Source organism: Neophocaena asiaeorientalis, unplaced genomic scaffold, assembly GCF_003031525.2.
Source record: "Neophocaena asiaeorientalis asiaeorientalis breed wild unplaced genomic scaffold, Neophocaena_asiaeorientalis_V1.1 scaffold571, whole genome shotgun sequence".
Lineage (NCBI taxonomy): Eukaryota > Metazoa > Chordata > Mammalia > Artiodactyla > Phocoenidae > Neophocaena > Neophocaena asiaeorientalis.
The window spans coordinates 2,013,455-2,035,528 of record NW_020175669.1 but is presented as its reverse complement, the minus strand read 5'-3'; the positions used below and the strand labels follow the sequence as shown (position 1 = coordinate 2,035,528).

General features: G+C 39.0%; 1 protein-coding gene across 7 annotated transcripts in view; it reads right to left on the bottom strand.

The window, feature by feature from the left end:
- NUCB2 (nucleobindin 2) overlaps positions 1–22,074 on the bottom strand; it is a 71,304-nt gene that overhangs the window by 40,995 nt on the left and 8,235 nt on the right. For 3 of the 7 annotated variants that reach the window (XR_003001303.1, XM_024731595.1, XM_024731602.1), the window contains exons 1-2: positions 7,074–7,182; positions 1,895–2,046 (exon numbers count right to left, since the gene is read on the bottom strand). The gene's annotated coding sequence lies outside the window, so the exon portion shown is untranslated. Of the gene's footprint in view, positions 1–1,894; positions 2,047–7,073; positions 7,194–22,074 lie in introns of those variants that run through there. The other 4 variants (XM_024731596.1, XM_024731597.1, XM_024731598.1 and 1 more) reach the window with 2 other exon arrangements.

Genomic DNA, 22,074 nt, shown 5'->3' with positions numbered 1-22,074 from the left:
ATTTCCCTAAATGTCCAAGTCCTAAAAATAAGTTTAACTCTCCTTCCCTGTCTCCACCAAATCAAAATTCCCATTCATAAACAGAGGCACATTTCTCAACTACTGATTCGTACCAGTAATTATCCAGATTAAGTTTACTTGGGGTGTGTATGTGTGTGTGCGTTTCTCAAGAGTTTCCTGTTTTGCTTGTTTGTAAGGAGAAAAACCCTGGAAGTGATTAAAAAGCATGATCACAGGTGAGAAGTGTGAAGAGTACAAAAAACTGAAACTAGTTTGTCTCTCTTTCTTTTGTTTCTCTTCTTCCTCCCTCATCCATCTCTTTCTCCCTCCCCCAACGCTCCTCTTTTACTCCTATTCCTTTTAAATTTAAGACTGAATTGAAGTATGTTTTCTTTAATCTGTTGTATGCTATTTATTAATTTAACAAATATTTACTAAGTACTCACTATATTCCAGCCATTATGCTGGATACAAAGGTAAGTAAGATAGACATGGTCCCTACCCTCACAGAGTTTTCAATCTAGTGTGGAAGGCAGCCTATTAAGTAAACAATTGCAATTTGAAAAAAGCTGCTTACAAAGCAACATGCAGCATGATCCTTTCTGTTAATTGAAAAAATTTTAAGGCATTAAAATAGTATTCAGCAAATAAGACGTTTTCAGTCAGGTGACTAAAAATGCTAAATGTCTTAATTTGCTCCTTATATTCCTTCTAATATTCTTAAAAGATTCACTGAATCTTTAGGTTCTTCCCCCATCCAATTTCCATTTCCTAAATTTCAGTTTCCTTTTCTCAAAACTTTATTTCAATTCACTTTCTTTACAGATATAATGGTAATTGAATCATTTCATGTGACAAGTATAGGGTATATTTACATAATATTTACCCAAAAAGGTCTGGAAGGAAATAAAATATTGGTATACCTAAGTAAGTTAAGCAAGGGCTAGTAGTTAAGTAAGAGGAAATTTCAAGACGGTTAACAGTTAAGCTGTTTTAAAAAAAACCACAACTTTTAACCAAGAAGAAAGGTAAAAATGTTCATTGCGTGACAACATTGAATTTAAATGTATCTTAAGGTGGATTACACTTTTCAACATAAATTTACTTCCTGATGACTTATTATGTGATACTCTTAGGATAACTTATCTCTGTCTTTTTAGTACTTTGCATAAAGCAAGTGGCTCAATAAATGTTAGCTACACAACCAACATCTACTATTGAACATTTATGGGTAATTTTTTTTAAATAACCAGAACAAATACCCCATCAAGACAGAAAACCTTCTATAATGAATCATGGGATAAACATAACAAAAGAAAAACAGTGTATTAGATGAAAGTTATTTCCTTCTAGAGACAATGGTCAGACTAGAGCTCTGCCATGGCAAACTACTGAAGCTTCTTTGAGTGGTTATCACAGCTTACAGATATCAGAGATGAAAGAGAAAAAGATCCATATTGTGGCAAATACTTCTATTCCCCAGCCAATATCCAAATCTTCCCTTCCTCTTCAATAACAAAAGCCCAATTTTATTCAGGGCAGCCATGTATCCAGCTACATTTCCCTGCTTCCCTGGTAGCCTGAGCTTTGGTTCAGGATAATCTCCTTAAAGGGAGAGGATGCATCCTTCTTTGTCTTTGCCTTGCTGCCTGGAACTCTGCTTTGACAGTTAGAGCTCTGGCAGCTATTTTGGACTACGAGGACCAGGGCCACATCTTAGGAACAGCAGATCAAAGAACTGGAAAAAGTTTAGGTCCCTGGTGACTTTATGAAGCTACTACACCTATCCTAGGCTGCTTACTTCAAGAATTACTTTACATGAGAAAATAAATATTTTATGTTGAAGCCACCACTAAGTCTGTTTTCATTTTTGCTTTCTTAACTGATCACTTACCTTCAAACAGGTAAAGAATTTTTATCTCCTTTTTACAGATCAGGCAACTGAGATCCAGAGAGGTAAGATGACTTGCACAAGATCAGTTAGTGAAGAGGTGGGTCTGGCTCCTGGCTCAATGCTTTTTCGTAAGAACTGACTCTTAACAGGTTCTAAATATATGAAAAAAAAAAAAAAAATTAAAAATAAACATAAATTTAGCCTTATTACAGTGGTAATGGCACATGACAGTGTAAACATTTGTCAAATCCTGTGATAAGAAAAGGTGCCAAATTTCTATAAAGTGGAATGAGACTGTATCATATTCCAGTGGGGGAAGGGAAAGAAACATATTAACTAAACATAATCAAAGACCAGAATAAGCAAAGATACTCATTTATTGTACCCAGGTTTTACCATATTGCTCCTCTTTTAAATAACTAAGAAAAGTTCAAATTAAAAGCTTATTTTCCTCTGCAATGAGACTTCAATATATAGGGTAAGTTTCCCCATTAAATCCTTAACTGGAATTTTTCTTAAAATCTTTATCTGGAATCTTTTTAATCTTAGCACCACTTTTAAAAATTAACCTTGGCCCCAGCCTCAGACATAGTGATCAGTAATAAAGCAAAACATCTCAAAATCTTTTTCGAAATCCACTACCTAACTGTAAAATACAAGGCAGTTAGCTCATGTGCAAACTCACCAGTGAACATAATTATTTCTAAGCAGTATGTAAAGAAAATAAGGAAATAAAATATCTTCAAGTTTTAAGAACACAGATTTATTTCTTTTCATGGTACTATATTTAACATAAAATTATCTAAGCAGGAGAGTAATCATATGCATGTAATATGTCGGAAAGGCACATGACTTTTATTAACACAGCATGGTCAAAAATAAACTGCAGGGCTTCCCTGGTGGCGCAGTGGTTGAGAGTCTGCCTGCCAATGCAGGGGACACGGGTTTGTGCCCCGGTCTGGGAAGATCCCACATGCCACGGAGCAGCTGGGCCCGTGACCCATGGCCGCTGAGCCTGCGCGTCCGGAGCCTGTGCTCCGCAATGGGAGAGGCCACAGCAGTGAGAGGCCCGCGTACCGCAAAAAAATAAAAATAAAAAAATAAAAAAAACCAGCAGATTTAATCCTAAACACTCTCATTTACTGGCAAGCTATTTGACTCTCTGAGTCTCGATTTTCCTATCTATAAAATTGAACTAATACTTCTCCATAAGTTTTTGACTGGATGAAAATAAGAATGAATACAATGTAACTAGCACAGTACTGGCAATAGTAAACGCTCCATAAACAGTAATGCCCTTCCTGTCTTGAAAATTTAATATCTATATATTTAAATTAAATCTGTGCTGTAAACACCCAAAGTCATTGAACTTAAAAAGCAATAAACCAGTTTGACATACAACCTTAAATGTCATTTTTTGAAAGGCCATGTTAGAGCTCTCCTCTGAGCATTGCCATAGCCAAAGTCCTGATGCAGCTGTAGGCCAATGAAAAGAATACATCCAACAAAAGAAGAACACAATCTCTTCCTCCCTGGAATTAAAACAGAGCTTCTGGGCTTCCCTGGTGGCGCGGTGGTTAAGAATCCGCCTGCCAGTGCAGGAGACATAGGATTGAGCCCTAGTCCGGGAAGATCCCACATGCCATGCAGCAACTAAGCCCATGCGCCACAACTACTAAGCCTACACTCTAGAGCCCACGAGCCACAACTACTGAGCGCAGCATGCTGCAAGTATTGAAGCCCACGCGTCTACAGCCCGTGCTCCGCAACAAGAGAAGCCACCGCAACGAGAAGCCCGCGCACCTCAACAAACAGTAGCCCCCGCTCGCCGCAACTAGAGAAAAGCCTGCGAGCAGCAGCAAAGACCCAACGCAGCCAAAATAAACAACTAAATAAATAAAATTTAAAATAAAATAAATATATAAAAAAAGAAACTTTCTAAAATTAAAAAATTAAAAAAAATAAAACATCAGATGTATGACCAGCTGAGCTGGACTCCAACCCTTCCCTGTATCAAGATATCAGCATAGATCTTAGTGTCTCTGCTGCTCATATCTGTAGAAAAGGACACCAATCAAGAAAACCAGTATATTGCCTTTTTTTTCCAACCTTAAAAGACAGTTTCAGTATTCTTTTTTTTAAATTAACCATTCTTTTAATTGAAGTATAGTTAATTTACAATATTGTGTTACTTGCAGGTATACAGCAGTGATTCAGTTATATGTATATTTATATTTATTCTTTTTCAGATTCTTTTCCACTATAGGTTATTACAAGATATTGAATATAGTTTCCTATGCTATACAGTAGGTCCTTGTTGTTTATTTTATATATAGTAGTGTGTATATGTTAATCTCAAACTCCTAATTTATCTCTCCCTCTCCCCTACAGTATCCTTGATGATAAGGCTTCTGAAAAGCAGATACTGTTGCTCATACATATACTCAATAAACATATGAGCAACAGTAAGAATTTTAAATTTATTAAAATTACAATGTCTTCATTATTTACACATACCGTACTTCAATAATTAAAATACAGTATGTCAAGAAGCTCTGCCAAAAACAACAAAGAAAAAACAAACAAACAAAACACTGCCAAAAATAAAAGCATGCAACTGCTATCTCATTTTCCATTAGGCTGCTTTAAATTTTTAAAATCAGAGAATGCTGGGACCAGAAATGATCTTAGAGGTTGTTCGGGTCAGACCCTACTTTTATAAAAGGTTATAAGGCACAGGGAGGTTAACTGAGTTGGCCAAGATCATTTGGCAGAGCCAGGATTGGAATCTGGCCATTTAATTCTAATTAAGTGTACTTTTTACCATATTGTGGTGGCTTTTAAAAATTTTAGATTGAAAATCATTAAAGTGATCAACACTTTTCCTTGAATAAATTATTTTAAATTGTTAGGAGCCTGTTTTTTAAAGCCTATAAACTAATTGCATGTATTAAACATAAAAATAACAATTTCCCCTTTCTAGACCTTCAATTATTTAGAAAAAGTTAATCATCTATCATGCCAAATATAGTCAACTCAATTACAATACTTAACAGATTATTGACTTTAAGAATTATTTTCAGTACATTTTGAAATCCTACACTTGATTCCTCCAGCTACCCGGTGCTTAAAAGGGTATTTTGCACACTTCAGTCATCTAAAGCGTCCTTAGAAAGTGGAAAGCAATTTAAATATTATTCTAAATAACACAAAATTAGTTTGGTATGTCTATAGAGGTACATAACATATCCCAAAATAAAAAGACACTGGTATTGATCATGTTACTGATACTCTATATTAGTGCCCATAATCAATAACTAGTGTTTTGAAAGGTACCCTTATTGCCTTAATTGTGCATTTCATTTTAACTGGTATTTACAGAGCACAAACCAACTTGGCAAAAAGCATACTGAAAGGGTATATACAAAATGTGTGGTATGAACAATAAGTACCTCGGGAGATCATAGAAAGGTAAACACAACATGGACTTCACCCTTGCAAAATAGGTAAAACTAGAATAGAAGGAGAACAACATAGGTAACCACAAGGAGACAAATGAATTTTTCACTTATCTTGAAAAGCTGGACCAGATCATGGAGAATTTAAAGACCAAGATGAGAAACAGAAGTTCCTATGGGTTTTTTTGTTTGTTTGTTTTTTTGCTGTATGCGGGCCTCTCACTGTCGTGGCCTCTCCTGTTGTAGAGCACAGGCTCCGGACGCACAGGCTCAGCAGCCATGGCTCACGGGCCCAGTCGCTCCGCGGCATATGGGAGCTTCCCAGACCGGGTCACGAACCCGCGTCCCCTGCATCGGCAGGCGGACTCTCAACCACTGCACCACCAGGGAAGCCCAGAAGTTCCTATGTTTACCCTAATAACAAGAGGGATATTATTTGAGATTTCATTTCTAATTCTAATTCCCATTTTTTTCTTAAAATTTTGACTCTACTAACTGAGGAAGAATTGTTGAAACATCTGTTTGTTCAACGTTTGTTGAACTTGGTTTTCAAGTTTTGTAAAACAAGAACACTCGGCTTAAATCAGAATGAGTCTCGAGGCAATATCTATGAGGAACAAGATGCAAGAATCTGGATATTGGCTGACACTATTCAACAGAATTTACCAGGGAAGGTCTTAAGAAACAAGTAATTTAAGTAGGCTGTAAAAGAAGCTATAAGTTAATGGATCCAAATCTATTATACCACTAGTCATACTACTTTTAATGAATTCCTTAAAGCAAATATCTCATCAATTCTTTCAGTTCTTATAAGGAAAGTCCACAATCTCCTTCAGACAACACTGAGTATCAGATATAATTGCATTTAACCTCCCTTCTCCCTCCTCCCCCCTTTTCTAACCCAGGTAATATATAGTTTGGTGTTCATATTCACTCATGAATTTAATAGCCTTAATAAAAGGCTGAGACGGCAGCACTTACTTATTCAATTGTGTAAATGGACATTATCCAATTTAGGAGTTTAGTGGACACTGAGACTTTCAAGAGGTTCTGTCTCCCAGAAATGAGAGTAATGGTTCAATGGTTTATGTTCATATTTTCTTTCTTGACATTATAAAATAATTGCCATCCAAAACCACTGCCAGCACCAACCACAACAATAACCATATTTTACTCAGTCACTATTTAGCAGGTGCAACAAGGAAGTACCATCCTTCTCAAACCCTGTACCATCATCTCACACCTAATGATTTGTCACTTAGGGAAAACAATACCACACCTGGCACGAACTTTCTCCTCCCCTAATGTCAGCGGTTGCCGGCTGAACAGAACCGGCAGAAGAGCAGGATTCACCGGCCTATCTTAGCTCCTGCGCCTCAGCCGGTGGTGAGCATCAGTCTCACCAGGGGGCACCTCCCTCGCCCATCAACCTGCCAAGGCCGGGCTGGAGCCCAGACTGGGACTTGGACCTGCACTCACCCCCCGCCTGCTCCTCGCCAGGAGCCTGCCACTTTCATCGACCGCAAAGAAAGCGAGTGCCCGGCAGCGAGTGGAACGGAGAAAGAGACCCTGCGTCTCAAGCTCGAGCTGGAAGCCACTCTCCACCGTGCCCGCCCAACCGTGGAGCTCCCACCATCCTTACTGCCGGGGCAGGGTAGGCGAATACCTGAGCTTTATCTCAGGACCCACCCCAGCCTCCCGCGGTGCAGATCCTCACCCACCTCGAGACCGCCGGCCTTACGAAGCCGCGTCTCCACACGCGAAGCTCCGCCTGCTGAACGCTTGCAGCGCACAGACCTGCACCTCCAGCCCCCAGCCGGCAGCTCTGCTCTGTACTTCTACCCACCGCGCGCTCCCGCCTCCTTGCTGCCATGGCGACCGCCCCGGGCCCCAGCAGCCGCTAATTGGTCCTACCCGAAGAGTGGAAGGTGCCGATTGGCAAGGGCGGAGACCAGGCCGCGCCGGAGGGCTTGGAGGCGGGCGGTGTGGAGAGCTAACGCGTAGGAGCCCCGAGGAGGGTGAGCCAGGAGGGACGTGGCGCTCTGCGGCGCGGCCTGAGAAGCCGCGCCCCTTCCTTCTCTGGCTTTCATGGAGAGTCCTGTGGAGCAGGATTTGGGTGGGTGAGGTGCTTACCCGGGACGCGGACAAAAACCCAGGTATCTCCTCCCCTTCGGCCGCTGGTCTGCGCCGGCAGCTCCCGGACTGGTCAGAGACAGGATGTTAGGCTCGTTTTCGCCCACAGGCCTCGCTTGGGTCTAACACCCCGGGCCTCCTCCATGGCGGGAATCTTCCTCATATTTGTAACCGCACCCACCCCCGTTTTGCTGGGCCCTGGGCCACTATGGCTTGATTGCTTTTATTTCACCTTGTCTCACACCCATCTGCGGACATCTGTCTTTTCTTCACACCCTTCTCATAGAACTGAGACATCTACTCCACAACCCTCATTTTAAAGATAGGAAAACTCAGCTTCAGAGATATTAGTGGCTCGAGGGTTAGAGAAGCTTTTGGAGCCTCAAGGCTGGTTTCAAAACTTAAGTCTGCCAAGTAACGGCATCTTTCTCCGAGCCTTAGTTTTCTCCCTTGTGAAAAATAGTATATACCTCAGAGTTGTTAGTGAAGATTAGATAAGATTCCAGAAAACCAGTATAGAACCTGTTGCATATATGTTAGTAATGGTAGCTTCTTTTTATCAGGAAGTAATAGAGAATAGTAGCTAAGTCACAAATTTGGAGCCAGACTGCCTATGTCAAACCAATTCCTTGTCTCGCAGCGTTACTTAAGTGCTCTGTGCCTCACTTTCTTTTTCTGTAAAATGAGAATAATAGTACCCTCCTCCTTACAGCATAAGTTAATAGAAAAGTGACAGGCATATAGTAAGTGCTCAGTAAATGTTAGCCCTTCTCACTTTAGTGGCTGAGCTACGGCTATAATTCAGGTCTCTGGATTCCAAGGCCAGCAGTCTTTACTCTTACACACCTCTCATCTGTATACTTACAACAGTGCCTGGAGGTTAAGCTTTTTTGAAGGTTCAGGAGGAAACACTTGTCTATTTTCTTAAAATCTCAAACTATCTCCCTTATCATCATGAAAGTCCTAGAATGTTATGACTCTGCCTTCACTGAGGGTTTAATAGCAGAGACAAATGTGAGGAAAATAATCATATTCCGTTCTGATGGAGAGATTGAAAAGTGAAAACACTAGAGAAAGAAAGTATATTCAAGAGGTTATGGTATAGGAGGACTAAATTTCTATTTGAAAAACATGAGAAATACTAATACGGGGGCAATGTTACTGTTAGGTCAGGAGACAATACCACATCCCATCACTGTGGAAAACACTAAACTGTAAATACATCAAAGGCAGGAGCTATCTTCCACATTTTTATTACCCACTATCTACCAAAGGGCCAAGCACACTGTGCCTGATCTAGGCCCTAAAAATTGGGATAAACCCTTTAAGGGGAGACCCTGAAAGATCTTGTAATAATCTATCTAGATTGTTTATCTAGATAAATATTATTTATTACTATTATCTAGTAATCCAGTGGAGAAGAAGAATGGAAAATGAGAAATTGGATTAGTCCAACAACACAATGAAAAGAAAAAGATAACACTAGCTTGGTGACTGAGATGCTGGCAATATTCTCAGCAATATTCTGGGGTGAAAGAAGAAGAAAACAAGAAAGACAAGAAAACAAAGATGAAACAGCAAGACTCAGGATTAGGAGAGATCACTGAGGAAGGTATTTCAGAATGTCGTGTGCCTGTAAAGCAGGCAACAGCATCTCTTATACTAGTAAAGACTATCTTGTGGTAGAGAAAAATAGGAATGTTGATAGTGAGCCCTGGAACTATGAGCTCATGTGAGGGACTTATAAGGAAATGTTATTACTTAATAGGTAAAACCCCAAACTTGGAGAGGGAAAAAACAAGACTTTGGAGTCAGACCTGGGTCCCAGCCCTGCCTGGATTAAAAACTCAGTTCTATCTTTATTAGTAGAGTATCTTCTGGCAAGTTACTTAACCTCCCTCCATAGCATAGCTTCCTCACCTATAACATGGAGGCAATAATAGTTCCCACCTCATAGACTTGTGAGGATTGAATGTGTTTATATTTGTAAAGCAGAGCAGTGCCTGGCACATAGTAAGTGCTATATTAATGTCTGATACAATATTGGTCTCAGTTTTTCCATCTGTAACCTGGGAGCATAATATTGAACTTACTGTAAGGGTTCAAAGGATGTATGTAAACTGTTAGAGAAGAGATGCTCAATAAATATTATTTCTCTGCCCGCTCCACCCCTGCAAGCCCCGAGCCTGTTACCTCTGAACTCCTCTCTGATTAACACTGCCATTGCCATCAAGGAGCTGTTGCTCAACCTGGTCTAAGCAAGGATAAAATATCTTTGCTTGATTTTTCTTGGCTCAGATGAAAAGCTCAAAATGAGTTTACTGGAGGCCAGGAGAAAATAAAAGGGAAACAACTCCAGAGAACCAGCTGATGTGAAGCCTGCCCCATACCTTGGTCTTTCAGGAAAAAAAAAAAAGGTGTCAGGGAGATTCTGGCTTTTTAACACTTCAGTTTTCTCCTTCTCACTTCTAGGATCCCACAGGACATCACTTGGCCAAGTTCTTCACTGTGTTCAGAATGGGGGAGAGGGAGGCAGGAGTACGTACAAGAGATAGTAAGTAATCAGAAAGAGGAAAACAACAGTACACTGTACATGGGCACCAAGACTTAACAGTTTTATTACGATCTAGGTCAGTGGTCAGCAAACTAGGCCCTTGGACCAAATCACCCAACTGCCTGTTTTTGTAAATAGTTTTATTGGAACACAGCCATTCTCAACAGCCACACTCATTTGCCTATGTATTGTCTCTGATTGCTTTTGAATTACAAGGGCAAGGTTGAGTGGTTGTAATGGAGAATCTATGGCCCTCAAAGCCAAATATATTTACTACCTGACTCTTTACAGAAAAAAAATTGCTAACCTTTGATCTTGATAATTCACCCAGGATCATTTGTCAATATCCCGACTGCAAAAATGTTCACCTTCGTCAAATCCCCTAATCCATTGCTTCTCAAACTTTAATGTGCATACAAATTACCTGGGGGGTCTTATTAAAATGCAGATTCTGATTCAGTAGATCTACAATGAGGCCTGAGATTCTGCATTTCTAACAAACACTAGGGTGATACCCTAGTGTTGCAATACTAGCAGTACTAGCAATACTAGCAGTATTGCTAGTCCCTAGATCAAACTTCATCACATCAGCCTTTTTTTTCTTTATTTTATTGAGATATAATTGACATATATCATTTATATTAGTTTCAAGTATACAACGTAATGTTTCAATATTACATATTCAATATGTATATATTGCAAAATGATCACCACAATATGTCTAGTTAATGTCTATCACCACACATAGATACAATTGTTTTTTCTTGTGCTGAGACTTAAGATTTACTCTCTTTAGCAACTTTCAAATGTGAAATACAGTACTTCACACTACATAAAGGACCAGCTGTATAGCACAGGGAACTCTACTCAATACTCTGTAAGGACCTGTATGGGAAAAGAATCTAAAAAAGATGGATATATGTATATGTATAACTGATTCACTTTGCTGTACACGTAAAACTAACACAACATTGTAAATCAACTATACTCCAATAAAAATTAAAATAAAAACCTAATTAAACTTAAAAGCTTTTGCACAGCAAAGGAAACCATAAGACAACCATTAGAATAGGAGAAAATATTTGCAAGCAAAGCAACCTACAGGGATGAATCTCCAAAATATACAAACATCACATGCAGCTCAATATCAAAAAAACAAACAACCCAATCAAAAAAATGGGCAGAAGATCTCAATAGACGTTTCTCCAAAGAAAACATACAAATGGTTAAAAAGCACGTGAAAAGATGCTTCAACATCACAAGTTATTAGAGAAATGCAAATCAGAACTACAATGAGGTATCACTCACACCGGTCAGAATGGCCACCATCAAAAAAATCTACAAATGATAAATGCTGGAGAGGGTGTGGAGAAAAGGGAACCCTCCTACACTGCTGGTGGGAATGTAAACCAGTACAACCACTATGGAGAACTGTATGGAGGTTCCTTAAAAAACTAAAAGTAGAGCTACCATATGATCCAGCAATCCCACTCCTTGGCATATATCCAGAGAAAACCATAATTCGAAAAGATACATGCACCCCAGTGTTCATTGCAGCACTATTTACAATAGCCAGGACATGGAAGCAACCTAAATGTCCGTCAACAGAGGAATGGATAAAGAAGATGTGGTACATATATACAATGGAATGTTACTCAGCCATAAAAAAGAACGAAATAATGCCACTTGCAACAACATGGATGGACCTAGAGATTGTCATACTAAGTGAAGTAAGTCAGATGGAGAAAGACAAACATCATATGATATCACTTATATGTGGAATCTAAAAAAAGGGTACAAATGAACTTATCTACAAAACAGAAATAGAGTTACAGATGTAGAAAATAAACTTACGGTTACCAGGGTATAAGGGGGGGAAGGGATAAATTGGAAGATTGGGATTGACATAAACACACTACTATATATAAAATAGATAACTAATAAGAACTTACTGTATAGCACAGGGAACTCTACTCAATACTCTGTAATGGCCTACATGGGAAGAAATCTAAAAAAGACTGGATACATGTATATGTATAACAGATTCACTTTGCTGTACACGTGAAACTAACACAACATTGTAAATCAACTATACCATAATTTAAAAATTGTTTTGTTTTTTTTTTTTTGCGGTATGCGGGCCTCTCACTGCCATGGCCTCTCCCGTTGCGGAGCACAGGCCCCGGACACACAGGCTCAGCGGCCATGACTCACGGGCCCAGCCGCTCCGAGGCATGCGAGATCCTCCCGGACAGGGACACGAACCTGCGCCCCCTGCATCGGCAGGAGGACTCTCAACCACTGCGACACCAGGGAAGCCCTAAAAATTGTTTTAATTAAATTAAAATATAATAAACCATATAGTCACCATGCTGTACTTTACATCCCTAGGACCATTTATTTTATAATTGGAAGTTTGTACCTTTTGACCACCTTCACCCATTTCACCCACTGTCCACCCACTGCCTCTGGCAACCACCAATCTGTTCTCTGTATCTATGAGTTCATGTTTTTATTTTTGTTTTTTAGATTCCATATATAGTGAGATCACATGGTATTTGTCTTTCTCTGACTTATTTCACTTAGCATAATGCCATCAGCATTCATCCGTGTTGTCACAAATGGCAGGATTTTCTTCTTTTTCTAATGGCTAAATAATATTCATATATATTGGCTGAATGGATACAAAAACAAGACGCATATATATATATATATATATATATATATATAATTATATATATATTATGAAAATGTGATATAGATATATAGATATATATCACATTTTCATTATCCATTCATTCACTGATGGACACTTAGGTTGCTTCTATGTCATGGTTATTGTAAATAATGCTGCAGTGAACACAGGGATGCAGGTATCTTTTCAAGTTAGGATTTTCATTTCCTTTGGATAAATATCCAGCAGTGGAATTGCTGGATCACATGGTAATTCTATTTTTAATGTTTTGAGGAAACTCCATACCGTTTTCCATAGTGGCTGTATGAACTTACATTCCCACCAACGGTGCACTAGGGTTCCCTTTTTTCCACATCCATATCAACACATTTCTCTTTTATTTTTTATTGAAGTACAGTTGATTTACAATGTTGCGTTAATTTCTGCTGTACAGCAAAGTGATTCAGTTACCCATACATATACGTTCTTTTACGTATACATATATCCTTTTCCATTATGGTTTATCATAGGATACTGAACCAACACTTATTTCTTGTCTTTTTGATAACAGCCATTCTCATAGGTGTGAGGTGATATCTCATTATGGTTTTGATTTGCATTTCCCTGAAGATTAGTGATGTTGAGCACCTTTTCATGTACCTGTTGGCCATTTGAATATCTTCTTTGGAAAAATGTTTATTCCGGTCCTTTGCCCATTTTTAAATTGGATTATTTGGTTTTTTGTTATTGAGTTGTATGAGTTCTTTTTATTTTTGGGTATTAATCCCTTATCAGATATAGGATTGGCAAATATTTTTCCCCATTCCGTAGGTTGCCTTTTCATTTTGTTGATGTTTTACTTTGCAGTGCAAAAGCTTTTTAATTTGATGTAGTCCCACTTGTTTATTTTTGCTTTTATTACCTTTGCTTTTGGTGTCAAATCCAAAAAATCATCAACAAGATTGATGTTCAGGAACTTACCACCTATGTTGAAGTTCTAGGAGTTTTATGGTTTCAGGTCTTATGTTCATGTCTTTAATCCATTTTGAGTTAAATCCACAAACCTACATGATTCTGTAACCATTTGCTCTTTTTTCCCTCTATAACAACAAGAGGCAATCCCTTTACCTGTACTCTGAATCCTGTTCCCCTCCCTCAGTTCTCAAGGGCTTCATTTCTCACTTGGTTATTCCCTTTCTTTCTTTTATCATTAATCTTCCGTACCTGTTGAATCACAGTGTAGGCATACAAACATGCTCTAGGAGTGTTTTTCATCTTTAGAAATTCCTTCTTTATGGATATATAAAAAGATATGATAGGGACGTCCCTGGCAGTCCTTGCCTTCCAACGCAGGCAGTGTGGGTTCGATCCCTGGTCAGGGAGCTAAGATCCCATATGCCTCACGGCCAAAACACCAAAACATAAAACAGAAGCAATATTGCAACAAATTCAATAAAGACTTTAAAAATAGTCCACATAAAAAAATATATATATGATAAAGCAAGCATAGTAAAATGTTAATGATAGAACTTAGTGAGATTTACTGCAATATTCTTTCAACTTCCTGCATGTTTAAAACTTTGATAATAAAATATTTGAAATAAAATCCTTCCCTTGACCCCAAATCATCCTCCAACTTGTTTCTCTGCTTATTGTTTATTCAAATTCCTTGAAAAATTTCCTTTCTCTGCTTGCTCCCCTCCCTTTACTCTCAGCTTGTGCCCATCTGGCTTCCATCTCCACCACTCCTCTGAGATGGCTCTTACAGTATTAAGCTCTCCTTTGAGTGGACACTTTTCTGTCCTCATCATATTCAACTGCTCAGCAACGTTCTTTGCTGCTGACCTGCCTCTCTCCTTGAAACACTCCGCACTCTTGGCATCTGACACCACTCACTTCTAGTTTTCTTTCTACCTTCCTAGGTACTCCTTTTTTGGTCTCCTTTGCCAGCTTCTTCTCCATTACCCAACTTCTAAGAGTTGGAATGTCCCAAGGGTTGGTTCTGGGACCACTTCTCTGTCTACAGCCAATTTTTCCACACAGGCACTATTGGCATTTTATGTTGGACACTTCTTTACTGAGTAGAATTTCCCATGTATTTCAGGATGTTTTACACTCCTAGACCCTACCCACTAAATGCCAGTAGTGTCCCCCTTGTCCCCTTAGTCAGTATGATGACCCAAATTGCCTCCAAACAGTCCCTAGAGAAGTGATATTTCTCAGGGTTAAAAACCATTTTGTCTCTTAGTAGGTGATGCCAGCCAATCTGTGACCTTAAATATCATATATATGCTAATTCTCAAATATCTCAGGCCCAAACATCTCTTGTGAACTCGCTACCAACTATGCACCTGACATTTCCATTTGAATGGTCTATTATAGAAGCTCAATAAAAATTTGATGAATGAATGATCTAATTAACTGTCTTAGCCCCGCTCCTATTGAAAACTAAGTTCTTGATCTTTTCCTACCTGTTGTTCCCTGTGGTGGACATGGAAATGTGCTTACTTACAACCCCCTTCAAGGAAGGACTGCCTGCCCAGCTGTGAGGAATGTGGTTAACTGACAGATTCCAGCTCTTACCTGTTTCAGGGTCCACCTCACCTTTAGAGCCAGTTACACGCTTCTTGGGGTATAACTAATGGCATACTGTTCTTGGGGAGGCTCCCAGCCAATGAATGAGCAAGGTGGTAGTACAAGGACCTAGTCCAACACAGAACTCTATTAACTAGCAGTCTGTGCTCTGGTACTCCCCACTGGGCTGGCAGAGACTTTGTCAGGTTTGCATCATGCTTGCGACCTCTCTCTATACAACTATGCTTCTGCCTCTTTTCCTTTTACAAGTGTTACTCCCTGAGAAACTTTTTGCACACCTAACTCTGTGTCAGCATCTGCTTCCCAGAGAACCTATTAGCACTCTATCTTTTTCATTTCAGTAAATGGAATGCACCTGTTGTTCAAGCCACACCCTATGAATCATTCCTGATTCTTAATGTTCCTTCATATTACATATCTAATTCATTAGCAAGTTCTGTTGACTCTACTCCGAAATACATAATCTACTTCTCTCTCTGCTGCTACCAACCCAGTCCAAGTCATCATTTCTCACTGGAATACTGCAGATAGCCTCTAAAGTAGTGTCCTACACCCACTCTGATCACCTATATTCCATTCTCCACACAGCAGTTGGGGTGATCTTTAAAACATAGCACTGCTCTACTTGAAAACAATGGCTTCTATTCCAAACTCCTTGCTGTATCTATCAAGCTTCTTCATGAGGTCTCCTAGCTCTCCATTCAACCTTATTTCTCACTACCATCCTTCTCAATCACTATACTCTAGCCATGTTGATTTTTTTATTTGATTTTTGAATTTTATTTATTTTTATACAGCAGGCTCCTATTACTTATCTATTTTATACATATTAGTATATATATGTCAATCCCAATCTCCCAATTCATCCCACCACCACACCCCCACCCCACTTTCCCTCGGTGTCCATATGTTTGTTCTCTACATCTGTGTCTATTATTTCTGCCTTGCAAACTGATCATCTGCACCATTTTTCTAGATTCCACATATATGTGTTAATATATGATAATTGTTTTTCTTTCTGACGTACTTCACTCTCTGTGACAGTCTCTGGGTCCATCCACGACTCTACAAATGACCTGATTTCGTTCCTTTTTATGGCTGAGTAATATTCCATTGTATGTATGTACCACATCTTCTTTATCCATTTGTCTGTCAGTGGGCATTTAAGTTGCTTTCATGACCTGGCTATTGTAAATAGTGAGGCAATGAACATTTGGGTGCATGTATCTTTTTGAGTTACGGTTTTCTCTGGGTATATGCCCAGTAGTGGGATTGCTGGGTCATACCATAATTCTATTTTTAGTTTTTTAAGGAACCTCCATACTGTTCTCCATAGTGGCTGTATTTGTCATTTGTCTCTAGGTGTTGTTTGATTTCCTCTTTGATTTCTTCAGTGATCTCTTGGTTATTAAGTAGTGTATTTTTTAGCCTCATGTGTTTGTGTTTTTTACGTTGTTTGCCCTGTAGTTTATTTCTAATCTCATAGCACTGTGGTCAGAAAATCTCTGTGCTTCCTTAACTTGGGAGGCTATTTCCTTTCCCATGTTAGAGAAGTTTTTGACTGTCATCTCTTCAAATATTTTCTCAGGCCTTTCTCTCTCTCTTCTCCTTCTAGGACCCCTATAATGTGAATATGGTTGCGTTTAATGTTGTCCCAGAGGTCTCAGACTGTTTTCATTTCTTTTCATTCTTTTTTCTTTATTCTGTTCCACGGCAGTGAATTCCATCATTCTGTCTTCCAGGTCACTTATCCTTTCTTCTGCCGCAGTTATTCTGATATTGATTCCTTCCAGTGTATTTTTCATTTCAGTTATTGTTCATGTCTGTTTGTTCTTTAATTCTTCTAGGTGTTTGTTCTTTAATTCTTCTAGGTCTTTGTTAAACATTCCTTGCATCTTCTCAATCTTTGCCTCCATTCTTTTTCCAAGGACCTGGATCATCTTCACTATCATTATTCTGAATTCTTTTTCTGGGTGGTTGCCTATCTCCACTTCATTTAGTTGTTTTTCTGGGGTTTTATCTTGTTCCTTCATCTGGTACATAGTCCTCTGCCTTTTCATTTTGTCTGTCTTTCTGTGGATGCGGTTTTTGTTCCACAGGTTGCAGACTTGTAGTTCTTTTTGCTTCTGCTGTAGCCATGTTGATTTTTTATTGTTGTTGTTCTTAGAAACCATTCCCAGCTAAGGCCTTTGCTCAAGTATACCCCCTTCGGTAGACCACTATTTCCCCTACATTTTACATGGCCGGATCCTTCTTCACTTGTACTCAGCTTGCCATTGCCTCAGAAAAACCCACTCTGACTGCTCAACCTAAAGTAATTTTCCTCTCCTCCTTCCCATTATTCTCCATAATAATATGTATATATACATTTACATATATGTGAAATTCATTTACATATATAGGTATACATATATATGCACTTCTTTCCTTAATTGTTTTTTGTCTGTCTCTTTCACTAGACCAGAAGTTCCATGAGAGTATAGACCATATTTGATTTGTTTTTCACCATTTACCCAGAGCCTAGCACAGTGTCTGATACATATAGTAGGCAATCAATACATATTTGTTGAATGAATGAGTGAATGAAAGGACAATCACCTAATTATCTTAGGTATTCATGTTGTTGGGCATGTTTTTTCTCAGTATTTTGACAAAGGGATTTGATTCTTGTTTTTATCTTTTTTTCCTTTATAAGGAGAATGGAAATTGTGTCCTCTGCCAGCTGATATTAGTGATCATCGCATAGGAGACAAATATTAATAAGAGTAAATCAATAGACAGTAAAAACAATATCTAGATCCATGTTACAATGACAATAATTTAAAGAGTCCCATACTTTAAAAATTAGACTATCTCTACCCAAAAAGTTTTATAGCATCCTAAGAATGATAATTTTACTCCCACTTAGGAATCCTAAAAAAAAAAAAAGAAGAAACTAGAAACAAAGTAGTATGAAGTATGTGTTCCATAGATTACAAGAATTTAGTGAGAAAAAAATTCAGTCATGCTGCCGTAAGGAATGTTATCAAATAAATATTGTGTACTACATTCATAATTTTTGTTTCTGTTCAGCAAAAAACCTTATAATATGCAATGACTGTAGTTATATAAATCTTATTCCCAATCACTAGATTTTCACTTTCTGAAGTTAAAAAAAAGATAACCTCTCACTCCCCCTGAAGAATAAACAGTATATCCAGAAAGCAGAATCTCTTTAGAGATCTCCTATAAAACTTCACTATGATAGATGTTTGCCTGAAATACTTGGAAAACTGAATTTATACTTTTTACTCACTCTAACGAGATCTAAATCACAGTATTTACACATCCTTCTCTAACTTTTATGATCCTTTTTTTTTTAGAGAGATGTTTATTCAAGGCCTTTGCCCATTTTATTTTATTATTTATTTATTTATTTATTTTTGGCTCTGTTGGGTCTTTGTTGCTGCGCGCGGGCTTTCTCTAGTTGTGGTGAGCGGGGGCTGCTCTTTGTTGCGGTGTGTGGGCTTCTCATTGTCATGGCTTCTCTTGTTGCGGAGCACGGGCTCTAGGCGTGCGGGCTTCAGTAGTTGTGGCACCCGGGCTCAGTAGTTGTGGCTCACGGGCTCTAGAGCGGAGGCTCAGTAGTTGTGGCACACAGGCTTAGTTGCTCCGCAGCATGTGGGATCCTCCCAAACCAGGGCTCGAACCCATGTCCCCTGCATTGGCAGGCGGACTCTTAACCACTGCGCCACCAGGGAAGTCCCTATGATCCTTTTAATGTAGAAATTTTCTTATGACATCATGAAGTTTCCCAAGCAACCTCATGCTTTTGTGATGCCATACAGATTTTATCTTCCCACTTCCCATCCTATGTTGCAGTCCTGAATGAGGTTAATACATGATATCATGGGGCATGATACAAAGAAATAGGCAAATGATTGCAATGGTATGGAGGCATGGGTTGTCATTCCAAGGTGGTAGGGCAATTCATGAGGTCATAAAGGGTAGGGTTTGGCCAGGGAAATTCAAGAATGGAGGGGAAGATTGTTGGTATAGTTCATGTTATCACAAGAGAGGTTTTAAGCATAAAACTTGATGCTTAAAGGAATGGGCAAACTGCAATTACTAGAGGGTGGTACAAAATAGTTCTTCACAAGAGAAAGAGGTTGAGTCCTTATTTGGGAATCCAGTAATGTCAGGAGATGGAACAGTCCTTCATTCCTTTAAGTATGATATCATAGAAAACTTAAAAAAGTTAACCAACTGGTGCCCAGGGGTAGAATCAGACCCATAGACATGTTGTTTGACCTGCTTATAGGGTTGGGGTTTTTTCCAACTAGTTACCAAGTCACAAGTTACCATAATAAAAATCAGGATTTCTGGCTTCTCTCTTGAAAATATTGGAGTTCTGACAGTCCTTAGCCTGTATTCCTACATGGCAACAACTGGCTGGAGCAAAGTAACAGCTTCCCTCTTTGGACAAGGCAGATACTTATTAGTTTACAATCCCACTTAGCCAGCTTTACTCATATTATCCACCTAGCACTTGTAGGCTTTTAAGTTTGTGACACTGGTTTGGGGAATTCCATATAACAAAGAGGTGAGTCAATGTTGTAGGAGGGGAAGGTAATCTATGACATAAGGTATAGAGACCTTGGAAAATTCATTGTGACAAGAGTAGAAGCAGCAGGATGTTTATATCTTGCCATTTTAATCCCAATAATATTCTTTCTGATCCTGCCACTCTGACCTCAGAGGATTTTGCCTCCATTATGCAGTCTATGTATTAATCAAGGAATTAAACTGGATCGATGGAATTTAATTCATAGGATACTTTCCTCCCAAATTCACTAATGTTGACATAAGTTTTATTATATATTTGTATATTGTCGAGTGTCCTTTGTGTCAAACATCCATGGGTCAAGTTTAGAACAAATCTCATTATCCCTAAGTGGTATAAACCATTATGTCTCCAAAGAATAAGACATTCCATAACATCACCAACTATTTGTCCTTGGGGCATCCTATTCTCCTTACTGCCTGCGTGCCTTGGCACAGACTGCTTCTTTTCTTGTAATGTTTTTCTCTCTCACTAAACTAGTCATTTTTCAAAGAACAGTAGAGAAATCACTTTCTCTAACTATACCTTCCTAGCATTAAAAAAAAAAACTCTGGGACTTCCGCGGTGGTGCAGCAGTTAAGACTCCATGCTTCCAATGAAGGGGGATCACGGGTTCAATCCCTGGTCAGGGAATTAAGATACCACATGCCGCATGGCGTGGCCAAAAAAAAAAAGAAAGAAAGAAAAGAAACAACTTGTCTATTAGGCTGTCATAGAATTTTGAAGATACCTTTATTAAAGAACTTATACCTTTATTTTAGAACTGCAGTAGTTTTTTTTTAATTTATTAATCTCCTTGGGTAGAATTAAAGACTGTGAGTTACTTAAAGGCAGTATTTTCGTTTCTCCAGGGCCTAGCAATCTAAAGACATTTAATAAATGTGTTGAATGAATGGTCATAAGCAAGTATAGAAATCTACTAGGTCAAAAGGTTATGGGGGGGACTTCCCTGGTGGCGCAGTGGTTAAGACTCCGTGCACCCAATGCAGGAGGCCCGGGTTCGATTCCTGGTCAGGGAACTAGATCCCACATGCATGCTGCAACTAAGAGTTCTCATGCCACAACTAAGAAGCCAGCGAGCCGCAACAAAGAAGCCTGCCTGCCGCAACTAAGAAGACTGCCTGCCACAACTAAGACCTGGTGCAACCAAATAAATAAAAAATCGTTTCTTAAAAATTGCCATAAGGGGATTAAGCAGAATATGATGTCATGAGAAAAATCTGTGAAAATTTATCTGATGACACTAGTCTGGAAGTGTTGACCACAATAGGAAGAGGAGCTGGACCCTGCATTTACACCACTAGGGTGATTGATGCAAGCCTCTCTGGAATCCTCCCATGCCCAGATAAGCATGAACACTTACCACAGTGCCTGAAGCCTAGTAGGCCTGCACTAAAGGCTTGTTGAATAAATTAATGAATGAATGGGTGTGGGAATGAGCTAGCATATTTTGGGTTCTGGGCCATCAGAAACCAGGCCTTGGCCCTAATCTGGGTTAGTCAAGAGTTGTTTGGTTTCTATGTCAAGGTGGACTGGCACATAACTATGTTCTGAGTTGGACTGATCTCTTAGCTGAGAACATGTTTGTCTATCTGTGTCGACACAACTCTGGGTACAACATTATACTGAGATGGTACTGGCTGGGATTCTGGCTGGATTGTAAACTGGTTTCTGAACTGATATGCTAGGATTGGTCAGTGCTTGCTTTGGCAGCACATATACTGAAATAGGATTGGTCAGCAGGTCTAATCTTGGATATGGGTTCCAGTTTAGGCTATGGATCAGTCTGGCACTTTCCTTGGCAATGGAATTAGCCCATAACTGAAATCATGAACTAAATAACAGGTATGAGTTGATATCTCATTGTGGTTTTGATTTGCACTTCTCTGATGATTAAAAACGTTGAGCACCTTTTCACGTACCTGTTGGTCATTTGTATGTTTTCTTTGGAGAAATATCTATTCAGAACCTTTGCCCATTCTTTTATTGAAGTATGGTTGATTTACAATGTTGTATTAATTTCTGCTGTACAGCAAAGTGACAGTTATACATATATATATACATTCTTTTCTGTATTCTTTTCCATTATGGTTTATCACAGGATATTGAATACAGTTCCATATGCTGTACAGTAGGACCTTGTTTTTTTATCCATTCTATATA